The sequence below is a fragment of the Varroa destructor genome, unplaced genomic scaffold (assembly GCF_002443255.2).
Source record: "Varroa destructor unplaced genomic scaffold, Vdes_3.0 BEIS01000001.1, whole genome shotgun sequence".
Taxonomy (NCBI): domain Eukaryota; kingdom Metazoa; phylum Arthropoda; class Arachnida; order Mesostigmata; family Varroidae; genus Varroa; species Varroa destructor.
In genome coordinates, this window is record NW_019211454.1 from 62,013,687 (window position 1) to 62,026,284 (window position 12,598).

Here is a 12,598-nt window from a genome sequence, read left to right on the forward strand (position 1 = left end):
CAGATTACGGCATTGTAATGTCAGTGGTGTCGTAGGAGATCAAGCCAGTAACCGGGCGACCAAGCCATAATCAAACGATACACGTCGATCCAATTTCGGCACGCATAAAAAGGAGAAATAGAACGCGTATCAATTTTGGAACAAAATGAAAAGGTTTTTCCTGAACTGCATCCTTTTCACAGCGTACGACGATCTTATTACGTACGCAAATATATAAGCATATTTTACGTACGCACTAAATATACGGGCTAATCATAAATTTAAAAAATCAAATACATTTTGCGAAAGTTGGATCGAGTAGATAAGAAGAGCATAGAGACCTGGCATGAACGAAACAAGACTCGCTAAACCAACAAAGAGACGTACGCACTCATGCAGACGATTAGTATTAAACTCATAACTGCCGGTACTGGACGATCGAGATAATAACATTCATTGTCGGAAGTATTTTTAACGTTGTTTACTAATAAATGTGAGATATTCAAAGCTAATATATAGCTGAGACTGGACTGTACATTAAAATATAGAGTTTTTATATCTACATATACGGTGTCCCTTTAAATTATCCTTTTTTATATAGACCTAAAGGCCGATAGAATACGTTTAAAGAAAGTGTTAGTCTTCAAGCACAGACGCACGCACGGCTATATATTTCTTCATGTGAAATACGCATGTAACGAACTGTAACAGTTCTGACCTTTCAAGGAATAAGCTCAACTTAATCAGCCTATTAATAATCCGAGTGAACACGCCTGATTGCTGAAAGATTCGGTGCAAACTTAAAACGCAAACGAAGCGAGTTAAAATTTGCGAAGTACGTCAATCCAAGACCTAACAAGAGAAACACCATATAGCACGCGTAGGCCTTAACGAACAGCGACACAAAAAGGCCTATCCATATCCGATTTGCAATAAATATGTTGACAAGTCAAGCTGATATCGTGTCGTTCTCAATCGGTTCACAATAGCCGAAAATTTCCAAGGCACAACTTTTAGGTCATCTTCGCTCGGGTTAAGGCAAATGAACCATAAACTAAACTATCTATTTCTACTGTTATTACTACTATTATAGAACGACAGGGAGGAAAACCGATGGTTTTGCAATAGCTTTCGTTTCTGTCGCGCGCGATTATTGACGTGGAAAGCATTACTTGCTAGTGACGCACGCGCCGTATGCGACGAAGCGGCTCCAGAGAAAGAGCTTATGCAGGGATTGAATACTGTCTACCGCACTAGAACAAAAGTGTCCTCCGGTTAAATGCAGGTGACTGCAAAACTGGTCGCGATGATGATATCCTTGCTTGAAACCACAGCTGCATTACTCGGCACTCTAATGAAAAAGCATCCTAATGGCAGCAGCGGTCGCGCTCACCATAAAAGTCGCAACGTCAACGAGGCGCGCTACTCGGTTCCGTAGCGGTCGCTGACGACCACGGCTAGTAATGTAACGGTAAACGTAGTACACCTTTACATAGATTGTAAGGGGAATCAGGTGCGAAACTCGGATGTGAGCAAGCTAGATGAAGTTACACGTCGAATAGTGGCAAAGTATCGCTATGTTGTCGGTGCTATCACTCACATCGCGTACGTGTCCATGGAGGACACCATGCGGTACTAGTAACAATAGCACGACGTTGATGTAAGGCCATAGGCGAAACAGTCATACAATGGCGGGCGATGTCACAGACTTGCCCCTGACGGCATTTGAATCAGCGGTCGATCATCTCTGATACTTTGCAACCGACAGTGGTCGCCTGTCGATTTCAAACTGACGTTGTTCTTGCCGGCGCTACCGCGGCACCAATTTTTTCCGCGGTTGCGTCAACGGTCGAAGTAACAGCAGCAGCTGCAATAACCGTCGCAGTGGCAGCGCTGGAGATATAGCGAACAGAATGCAACGGGGTGCAACAATTGACGTGTAAAGGCTGCTTAAACATAGCCAGAGGCTGCCCCTGTTACCGCTGCCTTGTACCGCCAAATTATGGATGGCGTTGCAACTCTGTTTGTTGATATTAAATTGAACTTGTGGTAAGTACTGTGCGAGCTATCATATACTTATCTGCGCACTGGAGATGGTCGCGTGGTACACGATGGTATCAACCACACGGTCCGCTACAACCACGCTACTTATTAGCCAAGCTTTTTCGGCTATTGTTTAATAGTGTCTATATAGCGACAAGTGAGTGGCACTGCTCTTATAGATGTTTAGATAGAATAGCAGTGGCACTTAAAACGATGAACGACTTGTTTGTCGCCACCTAGCTGTACAGAAGTTACGAGTAAACGATTGAATGGATCACTTTGTATAGTCTGTTTTGTGATTCTCAATGTCGCTGAAAGAAACAATACTCTAACATGTCGAAATCAATGTACTACTATTTTGCGTTGAATAGGTTCAAAGCTTCAATTGTTTTAAACGACGTGAACAATCTGATACTGAATGAGTAACTATTTTTTGACCCTTTGCTAACCTATCTAGGTCAACTATGTGTGTTGACGTGCCCTGAATATGTACTAGGAGGATGGTTGGCCCACGAAAATACAATCTGAGGCTAAAAAACTCGTAGCACTAAATGCTATTCCAACTCTATTCCGGGAGTGATTTTCAACGGCAAATCGACTGAGCAGCAATAAAGCAGTAACCAACGTTTAATCATGGAAAAAGCTCAATCCTGAGTTATAAGGTTACAGTGGGAACGAATCTTTTCTAGCTTCCTTTAGATCCGAAATATTGAACGGCTGAAAACAAACACAAATTGGCACCGCTTTATATTTGTTACTAACAAGCTAGTATTAATGGCCACGTCCGTTACCGTCAATGATGCGTGCTGTGAAATATCATATATAATGTGTCTCCAAACCGGATTTCCATAATAAACATATCTGATAACAAGAGGCTTCATCGCGGAGAACTTTAGCTGAAATTAATTTTACTTAAGGACGCAACGAGCAACCAACCGGGTGAACATCTTGCTTTCCCTATATGTGACTTAGTTCTTAGATGACGGGGCCCACCCATTATGTGAGAACCGTACCATACCATGCAAGCCGATATCAACGATGTTGACTTGCGAAGCTTGAAGGACGCGACGAAACCTTGATATCAACATTGGTAAAAGCGCATGCGACTGCATGTATCAGGAAGCATAAAAAGTTCGATGGTATTCGACGATGTATTCGAATCGAGCGCGCGCTATTCGAATACATCGAAATAAATCAACGCACAGAAAACAGCTTCGACTATATGCTACATAAAGTTCGTCGGTGTTCTACAACGGGAAGAAAATGCGGACTGCCGCTTAAAGAAGCAGGGCTGCATTTGCAGCTGAAAAAAAGGTGATAACAGATGATTGTTTGCAGAAAAAAACGCGCAAAGAGTGACAACAAAGGCTACTCATAGTGATTTCGCTGTTTGTTGTCGTACAGATGTTTGCAAAACACTGGCCTTTCAATATGGCTCGCCTATGTTTATTCCAATGCCAACGAATACATAGTATAGGCACAGTTCTAATATAATTTTATGATACAGCGACTAAAGCTAATTTTAATGATAGAACGAGCAACCGCAAACTAGGTTACATGATATGACATATAAGCGCACGCTGGTTCCTCAAAATACGGAGCCGGCTGGCTCCCTCAAATGTTCGCTTTATAGATTTGCCTGTAACGTCTAATCTGGTAACTGCAAATAGTCGTCCCTGCTAGAAGGCGCAGTCCATATTCCTTATGGTACTTTTCGTGCAAAAAGGTAGCCTATACGATTAGCCATTATGCTCATTAACGTAGTGAAGCATCTTAGTGCTGGGAGCCAAACGTGAATTCGAACAATTGTTTGGCACCGAAAAGATCAACGGATCGCCGTAGTGTGGCAGGTAAATTAAAAAAATGTCCATACTGAGGCTGGCCCCTTACGACTAACCGGTCAAGCTGTGACTCCGTCGCTATCAGATAAATATATTCGATAATAATAATAATAATCACATAGAAATGCAAGTCTGTTTCTGTCTGTCCCCTCTCTACGTAGCATCGCGAAATTTTAGGACGCCGTTTGAGACATTTTAATAGAGGGGCGCGGAAAGATATATTTTTACAATATGTAATTGAATCCTCTAAGAGAGCAAATACAGTTTTCGATACCATCAATAATAAACTATTTATCCAAAATCATCTACTGTTTGTGCTAAACATAATGGCACGCTGACAGCCACGAAAGATGCCAGCTGCACATGCGTTACTGTGCGGATTGGAGAGGAACTATGCAGGCAGCACACCTAACGGATGATGTCGTTATGATCACCGCAGCTGGTTATACGCTTCGCAATCACTCTTCAGATGCGCCTAATATTGACGCACATTTGACTTTTTAAGAGAGGACCACAGTGGTTAAGGTGCTTGCGTGAAATGTAACTAACCCACTGGGTAAGTCGCACATTTTGTCTCCATGTTTGTCCTTCTCCGCGTCCCTGTCTTTTCACACAATCCATTCTCCTTGGTCGATTCATGCAGAACTGCTGGGATTATTGTGCTGCACTCCTAGAACCGTGCTGGTAAACGGAACCCAAATACCTTAGTCGCAATCGTTTTCAGCTGTCGCGCCGTTGTTTGCTTATAACGTTACCATTGCTACCTTCGTTGCGACGGTCACCACCGGGATCATTCAGGCGCACGCAATTAACTACCCGAATTGTAAATCACGTTGACCTGTTGTTTAGTTTCTGACACTTTCCCATTGGTATCCTCTGATCGAAACAGGCCGTAGTTGCGAAGGTGGTGTTTGGGGCAGCAGGGAAATCATTAAGTTGCGTTTTTGGCCACGTTGGTTAGGGATGGGAATGCGTTCGTCCGCGCTGTTTGCCCATGGTCTAGATTGCTAGATGTAATGTAACTGTATGTCAGTGGTGAAACGGCACGGTAGCGTTAATCAATTCAGTTGATATATTGTATGAGAATCAGAGGCTGAATGGTGAAGCGATAATTAGGTCCTAAAGAAGGACCTTTCTAACGCAGCGTACCAAAGAATGGCTTTTTATTGACTATACTGTAAACGTAAAGCTCGGTCAATTGAAAGGTAATTAAATGCAATCATTGCAAATAGTGTTTCTCGGTCGGTAATTCAGTGGTTCATTCTCAACTGGCTCTTAGCGCGGTCGCCACTACGCACCAGAAAGACGCCGTTTTATTTCTACTTACCGTTATGCACATTCTAAGTGGTACGGAGATGATAACGCCATCCCGACAGTTGCAACAATAATTGACAGACGAAGCAACATCATTTTCTGCAATAAGGCTGAACCAACCCGAATTTGCTGCTGCTTCTGCCCTTCAACCTTTGTCGTCATGTTTATTCTGTCTTCGACATATTGTAGGGCAAGCAGGCTTCAATCGGCCCACGTTTAATAGATATGCGTAGATTAGATCGGCCTTTGATTAACGTAGAGTAGAAAACTATCGATCGAGAACACCCTCCATTGTAAAACAGGTAGTTCCAACGGTGCGATACGGTGATATAGTATACGATAGTACAATAAATTTTGCCTTTTTCCTTAACTTAGCTCCGATTTTTTCATTTTGATACATTTCTACAATGTCACAATGCTCATTATTCATATTGGGCTTTTTGTTTCTAGTGTTAGGTTAAGTTAGCCTGGCATTCGACCAATGTCGCTATTTTTGCAACAAATGATCGATTTTAGGTATTTAAATGTGTATTTTTTAGCGCATTGACATAAACAAAACTATTAATTGCGGTAAACAACCTCACTGAGACTATCTCTATGTTGTATATTAGGTGTTTTCGACCTAGATAGGTATATGACCTTCACACAAAATACAACTTCACTGTTCCGTTCCGGAAAAACCTGTTCTAAAACCTTTTCAACAGAATGCTGCCCACCACGTTTTCTGCAACTTTTCCATAGACACATATAGAGTTCGCTCAAAAAAAATGTATAGAAAGGCTAAATATGATAGAAACGGATTCCGTTACTGGCCAGATAGATCTCACCTGCGAAAATACCTATACTGGACGTTGACCCAGGTAACTAATTAGCTGTCTGACTGGCTGGCTGACTAGCTGGGAACCGGAAATGTCTTAATAAAATACCCTTTATCTAAATAGAGAATATGAGTCTGGTCATTAGAACGTACGTCTGAGTACAATGATCATTATGGTAGCGATGACCCAAACAGCGGTTGGGCGAAATGAATATGGCTTGAGTTGACATACACTCGGATTTACAGGCAAGTAATGACGCAGGTTTTAAAAGTATGAAAAGAACGCCGCAGCGTAGTAAATAGTGTTCGATGTTTACCATTTCAGGGTCGTCAACCGAGAATAAGTTCTGATGTTGGTAGCGTAACGCATAGACACCCTTACAAGGCAGGTACAAACGTAGAGTGATTGATGAACAATAATTGATTTGGCGCCTTTACCTATGCAGGAACAACCCAGCCAATAACAACGTCACCTGTCTCCCCTTTTCTCCCAAGCTACTGTCGCCGCTCCGCGTTATTGGTGCAAAACGGTTCTATTCAGTTTCTAAACGATACTGTTATCAGTGGCTACTGTTAATGCTGCTGCTGCTTTATTTCCCTTTTTACAGCTGACATTAGTGTGCAAAGTTGCGAGGCACAGTTATTACGATGACAACAGGCATTTCAGGAAAGATCCTCGTATCGCCCGCAGTGCAAATTAAGCAACTAAGCGTAGGAACCATAGTGTATAGGTGTTTTCTGTATTGAATTTGGTGTAGCTCCGAGCTGGCTGTGCGTCTATATCCGGATGACTACAAGATCTATCTGGCTATTTTAGCTTAGTCGTTGCTATCCCTTACTTTTGCTGATAGCGGCTATTTTTTCGAACCCCCAACGATAACAACTGATGACAGCTGCCCGTTTTTCATTTTCCATGAATTCTACGAATATATCGTATTAGAATCTTGTTCACAAGAGGTATGGGCACTGTTCGACAGTTAACACAACGACGATTGTACATTGAAGCAAAACGTTCTCCTGTTTTTTGCCTTGCACCAGAGAGTCAAGTCATTGTCTCAACTCTTTTCCGCTACCCGTCTCGTGAACTCGTATCTCTCTATGCTCTATATATGTCAAAGATATGACGTATTGGGCATGATATAATGCACATATATGTCTGCAACGAAGAAAAAATGTAGACATTACACAGCTGAACGTCAACTTGTGCGGCTGGTCTCGAAGCCACGATCTCGCTGGCAGACCGTGCTTCAAGAATGCGGCTAGCAGCGCTCAGGCAGGCAGCCTGATCGACCGACCAGCATCTTGGCCTCGAAATCTGGTAGCGGCATTGTGAACAACCTTAAAGAAATCTGCATGTGAAGCTCCGCCAGTCTTGATTTCCCAGCTAGCTTTGGGAGCAGGAATAGCAGCCGCAGGAGTGTTCACTTTTATCGAATCCCGAATATTGAGTGGTAGTTTTGTCCTCGACGAGACAAGGCCACCGAGAGATTCAAGCAGGGAAAGAGTAATGCGCAATTACGATGATCATCCGTTGCAGGAACCGGGATCAATCGGGAATGGTTGTCAGTGAGGGCTGACCGAAGGAGTTGGAGTCAACCGCACCCTGACAAGACGGGTTCCCTTCAGCCAAACTGTACAAAGGGAGGAAGTGTCCACCCGTCCTATAAAAGCTCGCTCGAGTTCCCTTTCCCTCTCTCTCATTTTGACTAGCCTAGGTTCATACAGAGTTAACCTTGTAATCCACCAAGTGAGTCCTTGTCCCGGCGCAGCCGCCCGGAAAAAGAGAAGGCCGCGTACGAGTAGTAGTACAGTTTAGTTGTTGGGTTGCCCTCGCACCAAGCACGTTATATCAAATGGTCTGTCGACTTGTTTGACTAGGACGAGATCCGACACGGTGCGGGATTCCCTCTTCGCCCTAAAATAGCGCTGGAGAGACGGTCTAGTGACAGTCTCTTCTGCAATGCCAAGTATCGTTTCGCCACTGTACCTCTTCGCGTACGGCTTTCGCTGAAGCCACGAGGCGAAGGTGGATGTCGAAAATGGAACTCTGAGCAACCCTTTCTGCCAGCTACCTAAGTTATAAAATCCTCTCGTCATTTTTACGACTACATGCATACATAAATAGATAGATCACTATCGTATTCTATTATCTTAGCGTAGGTGAACAACGTGTGGCGACAAAAAGATCCTCAAGGGAAAACCGAGTAGCCTTTTAAGTTTCGATTTAAACTTCAATATTCTTTTGTGTAAAAGTCTTCGGCTGACTGAATATGGCCGTCAAATGCCATCTTTACGCGACGTTCGTTAAGTTTCAAATTGGTTGTTGAAATGCTGACGAAATGACTGGGGGGATCGATTGAGAAAACGAGTGCTAAGGAAGACATCGACGCCGTAGACGATGAACACGAAAGGATAAATAATTAACGAGGCACACGGCATAGACGGAATGAGCCAATAGTTTTAAAAACAGAGTCCCAAAAACGCGGTCGATCAGTAGTCAATCAGCAACAACATAAGGAAAAGCAATGCTTGTTTGCGCTGCCGCCACTTTTACTGCTGTTCGTGTCCTGCTGTTACTAATCAGCTAGAGGGGATATACTCGATTGGTTTGTTGTCCGCAAATTAAGCTACTACTAAATTTCTTGCCTGCATGTCTGCCTTTATGAATCCCCACTGACTTACCGTATCGAGAGTAACCGAGGTCGATGCCTCTAGTTGATGTCCAAAGCGGTCTTTCGCGGTCTCGCCGCCTCTATGCAGTTGGACTCTTCACTCAAAAGAGAACAACTAGCTAGGTAATTGGAAGGACCAGCGATCCCCCAAAACAAAAAAGCACCCAATTTGACCTGATGGTGAACAGAGATACGCACAATTTTCAGCGATGTATTGGTACAAAACAACGGACGATACGAATACAGTTGGATGAATTATACGAGGACGTCACGCTCGTTTATTCCTTTTCGATGATACACTTGCTGTTCTTTTTGTTTGCTCAACCTCAAAACGGAACGTGTCGAAAATTACACAAACTTATAGGAGCAAATGGCGCATTAAGTAGTTACTTCCAACGATACGCCCACAATTTTTCATCGATTGATCTGAACCACCCGTCTGAGTAAAGTGCTTAGAAACCGTACCAGTTATAGGTCATATGCGTAGAAGCAACTGTTTTAGTTGTAGGGTCTCAGTTGTACCAGCGATGGCCATAGTGGTAATGATGGTAACGCAAAGTCGTACACTGTTTGTTCCCTCCGACCGTACGTAGAGTAATTGTGGTGGCGGTAGAAGTCGTAAAGTTTAGAGTTGCTCACTGACCATTGCACTCAGCTTTTTCGTCAGTGTTGGTACGGCTGTTCTTTTGTCGTCGTGCTAGTATTCTTCGCCATAGTGTACGCTGGTTGTCGCCATACTATGTTGGCCTCGTCACGAAACAACACTCGACTGCTTCTTCTATGCTCCGCACTGACCACCATTACAACCTCCGTCGAGTCGACTTAGCCTGCTGCCGCCGTGTAGTCGGGGTTAGCCAGCCAGTGTGCCGGTCAACCTACCAGTTACTTATTGGTGCATCGGTTTCAGTGCCAGGCCGCTATTGCTGATCGCTCGCTCAAATCACTAGGCAGTCACCTTTCATATAATTAGAGAATGCTAGATACAGCACCTCTAACAGCCGAGTCACCCAAACAGACAGCATAGAGTTTCTACACCACCACTAATAGTGCTCGCAGAAGAGTGAGAATGGTTAATGGTAGTGGTAATATCCGGACCGGACGCGGTAGCTCATCAGCAGCGATCAGGAGAGCCAGCAGCGTTCTTCTTGCGAAAACGAAACCACCCGCCAGCGACCCAGGGGAGAGGGCTGATGGAGAGGGTATTTAAACGCAGTGGCGGGTAAATAAACATCACCAAACGTATGAAAAGTTCAAAATAAGTCAACTTTTCAGCGCTTTCATTGAATCCTGGTACTGTTTACAGGTAAATTCTAATGGAGGGATGCCATCGTATAATAAAAAGAGGAGCTGAAGAACGAAAGCTGCTGACTGCCGATTAATTGGGAAGTGCCATAGAAGCAGTAATATGGATATAATATCCAATGATTCTTATAATGAAGCAAAGTCAATGTTACCTTTAAACAAACTTTGGTACAGTATATGTAATTTTTATATTGTAGTATGTACATCTTACTGTACTTTATGTAACCGGTTGTGAAGTATTAAAGTATGAATAATATCTATGCGTAAGGTTATTCTTTGTTTGTGTTTGGACGATGTCTTTTTTTTTCAGTTACACTAGCTACTTATGTTCCTATTATAAATGTTAAATATAGTATTAATGTTTTTTAATCGGTTATGGATGGTCAACAAAGGCGGCATGTTGGCTTGCGTTGCTAAGTAAACCAAGCTTGCGGGTTAGTTCGGAGCTTACATACAATCGATAAAAAAGAATGTATCATTATTTTATGTTGCCATTGATAGACAGAGGCCTACTTCGCCTACAAAAATGTTCTAAAACCATAGTTCTATTTTAATTGAATCTTGCACCGCCCCATATCGAGGACAGGATCTAGGGTTAACTAGCGAATTCGTATTATCAACGACAGCATCAAAAAGCTGTGTCATCTCTCAAGCTTTACACCTGGTACTGCTGTTCAGCATTGCTTCAGATAGAATGTTATAATGTAACACAACATTATGTCTATGACGAGTAAAATATACAATTCTAACTAACTGCGTAAGATTAAACCTGAACATCACAGATGTGAGTTACTACTTATCTCAAGCAATATTTTAGAAATAGAAAATTTAAATAGACACATATATATGCAGCCAAAAAATAGTTTTCCTTTTATCCCTCTTTACTATATCTATTTGTTATATATATATATATATATTTTTTTTTTACACGAGTTGTATCAGTGCAGACACTTTTCGCTATATATGCACGACAACTCCCCATGAAGATCTTGAAATGAATCCAGCTTTGAAAACTATGACGGGTTTCAATGTATACGTATCTGATAAGCGTTAACAATGATGTGGCAGACACGTTAATAAAAAGGGGCGCCACTGAAAGCGGCGGCATAAAGGGAGCGAACAAAAGGATCAAACAAACCTGGTCTTTGATCAACGCCAAAGTTAACGTTTTTTTAGTCGTTGGTTAACGAACCTGATTTTAGACAGCGAAGTTGTTTGTTTAGTGCGTCTACGCGGTGTCTTGGACGGTCAAGCCAATGATTCAAAAAAAGACAAAGCTTACTGCTTTAAATCCCGCCAACCATACGTAATACATAACCTGCGCGAATTTTGTATATACGACGGCAGTTCCCCAAATTAACATTATTGTGTAGCACTCTACAACAAATCAATGATTTGGACAAACTACCCTATCGTATTCTGATAACCGCACTGTTCAGGATAGTTTACCCACGACTGGTAAAGATAATGAGAATTTGGAGGATAAATAACCTAATAATGGAAAGTGAATCTCATCTGAATAAAAGGTCGTTGTGTAAACCGTCAATGCATAACATAGAAATTTCCTCAGTTTTGTCATCAACGATTAAATCGCAGTGATGACCCTTACTTTTAAGAAAATACAACGAGTATTACCATATGTCTTTTTCCGTTTTGCTCTGAAGAACGTTCCTAGATAATAAGAGATCCTAGATAATTAGACATCCTTAGGTCCTTTTCTTCATTAGTAATATATAAACAGTTCACAAAGCAGGAATTCGAAGTGTCTCTAATATTGTATTTATACATTATACGAGTTCGGATTTTGATTTTTAGGATCTCTTTGTAAATAGTGCGTTCAGGTATAGGAAATTCATAATTGCTGCTATAATAGATATTGTTACGATTCTAATGCAAATATGTTTATTTGTTATTTTTTCAATTGTTTGTAATATTACGATTGTCCTATGATTGGTCTGTAATTATATTTTAATAGCTCCTGTTTGTTTTTTTGTGGAGCTGATGTTAATGTAGTAGAATAGTAATCTTCTTCAACATGTGTAGTGCAATGTCGAAGGCTGTTTCATAGCTCCAACGAAACTATGGTCCAGTTGACTCTCGTGCGAGGGTGCTTCGTATATCAGTCGCGTCGGTGGTTCAGTGGTAGAATACTCGCCTGCCACGCGGGTGGCCCGGGTTCGATTCCCGGCCGACGCAATTTTTCCACTGGTCTTTCTCGATTTTATTAAGAAACCTCCTTCCGTTTTATACTCGTGCATCTGTTTTACCTCTCGTATCTTTTTCGTATATACATGGCAAATGTATGTCATTTCTTTTCAATTACGGTTCTGTTTTTACTGGCGAAGTACCGCAACAGGTCTGTTTGGTTGATCTTGTTATTTAGATACCCCTATAAACTACTTTTTTAAAACTTCTTCGATCTACAATTCAGGTGTTATATATATATACATATATATCAGAGTTTTAATATCTCGCGCGTCGCCGCCCGCTGTATTCATCAAGCAATGATGGCGTCATTAATAGCTGCCACGGTATTTACGTTGAAGATGCAAATTATCTTCTATCTCTTCTTTTGCTGCGTAGGTTTTCCCGACGCTGACGGAAAACTTCTTTAATTGTTAGCTTGACAA

The 12,598-nt window shown here is 42.0% G+C and overlaps 1 protein-coding gene, 1 long non-coding RNA gene and 1 other non-coding gene across 4 annotated transcripts in view; 2 read left to right on the plus strand and 1 right to left on the minus strand.

The window, feature by feature from the left end:
- UBL3 (ubiquitin like 3) overlaps positions 1 to 9,815 on the minus strand; it is a 30,778-nt gene extending 20,963 nt beyond the window's left edge. Inside the window, exon 1 of one of the 2 annotated variants that reach the window (XM_086985409.1) lies at positions 8,677 to 9,815. The gene's annotated coding sequence lies outside the window, so the exon portion shown is untranslated. The remainder of the gene's footprint in view (positions 1 to 8,676) is intronic. The other variant, XM_022813667.2, reaches the window with a different exon arrangement.
- LOC147758919 (uncharacterized) lies at positions 4,255 to 10,257 on the plus strand. Its single transcript, XR_015325042.1, has 3 exons — positions 4,255 to 4,419; positions 6,320 to 6,379; positions 9,970 to 10,257. It is a non-coding gene; the product is annotated as an uncharacterized LOC147758919 (long non-coding RNA).
- Positions 10,258 to 12,093: 1,836 nt separating this feature from the next.
- TRNAG-GCC (transfer RNA glycine (anticodon GCC)) lies at positions 12,094 to 12,164 on the plus strand. The gene has a single exon. It is a non-coding gene; the product is annotated as a tRNA-Gly (tRNA).
- The last annotated feature ends 434 nt before the right edge of the window (positions 12,165 to 12,598 follow it).